General features: G+C 62.2%; 1 pseudogene across 1 annotated transcript in view; it reads right to left on the reverse strand.

The window, feature by feature from the left end:
- The window catches only part of LOC144243143 (long-chain-fatty-acid--CoA ligase ACSBG2-like), a 22,275-nt pseudogene that overhangs the window by 16,066 nt on the left and 5,328 nt on the right, over window positions 1-881 (reverse strand). Inside the window, exon 4 of the transcript XR_013338561.1 lies at window positions 40-211. The product of XR_013338561.1 is annotated as a long-chain-fatty-acid--CoA ligase ACSBG2-like (transcript). The remainder of the gene's footprint in view (window positions 1-39; window positions 212-881) is intronic.

Below are 881 nucleotides of genomic sequence, written 5' to 3' on the forward strand. Positions count from 1 at the left end.
GGGCGGCGGGGCGCGCAGGGGAGGGAGGGCACGTGGTACCTTGAGGAAGGCCTTGGCGGCGCGCCGGCACTCCTCGTAGTACTCTATGTAGGTGAGGAGGTGCCAGCCGTTCCTGTGCTTGGAGCCGAGCGCGATGTAGTTGGCGTACCTGATGGCCGTGTTCATGACCATGTCGTGCACGGTGACGGGCGGCTGGCTGGGGAAGGGGGGCCCCTGCCCCGCCCGTNCGTCGCGCTTTGACGTCCAGTAGCGGTGGCCTGTGGGCAGGCGCGACTCAGGGGCAGGGACCCCCCAGGTAGGTGGAGGGGGCAGGGCTGGGGCTCTGAAGGCGGCGGGGAAGTTGGGGAAGAGTCGGGGGCTAGAGACAGGGCGGCCGCCAAGGGAGGAAGGCGAGTGGGGAGACACAGAAAAGGGGTGCAGGGACGGGTGGCCAGACAGATGCGCCACCCTGGTGGGGACTTCCCAAGGACCAGGCGCCTGTGACGAACTGCATCCGCCTTGGTCCACAGCCTCCCTCCCCTACTCCCAGCCTCCCAGCCGGCTTCTCTGGGAAAACCCCCGCCTTTTCTAGGCAGCCACACCCAGGGCCCGGGGAGTCCCCTACCTCTGGCTTTAATTTCCGGTCGGTGATCTTTGTCCTTTGGAGTCAGCTTTTTCGAGGACATGGTGCCCACAGTGCCCTCAGCCTCTCTCTTTACCGTCGGGGAGGCATCTGGTCTCCTAGGACTGAACAGATACACGTTTATAAACACAGTTACAGTTCGTTGGAGGGCTTCCAGCTGTGTGGACGCACAGGGGTCCCACCTGGTCATGGGGGTGACTGGACAAGCCTACTCTAAATTTTTTCTTTTTTTAATGTTTTATTTATTTCTAGGAGAGAG

Source organism: Crocuta crocuta, unplaced genomic scaffold (genome assembly GCF_008692635.1).
Source record: "Crocuta crocuta isolate KB4526 unplaced genomic scaffold, BGI_CrCroc_1.0 scaffold110, whole genome shotgun sequence".
NCBI classification, from domain to species: domain Eukaryota; kingdom Metazoa; phylum Chordata; class Mammalia; order Carnivora; family Hyaenidae; genus Crocuta; species Crocuta crocuta.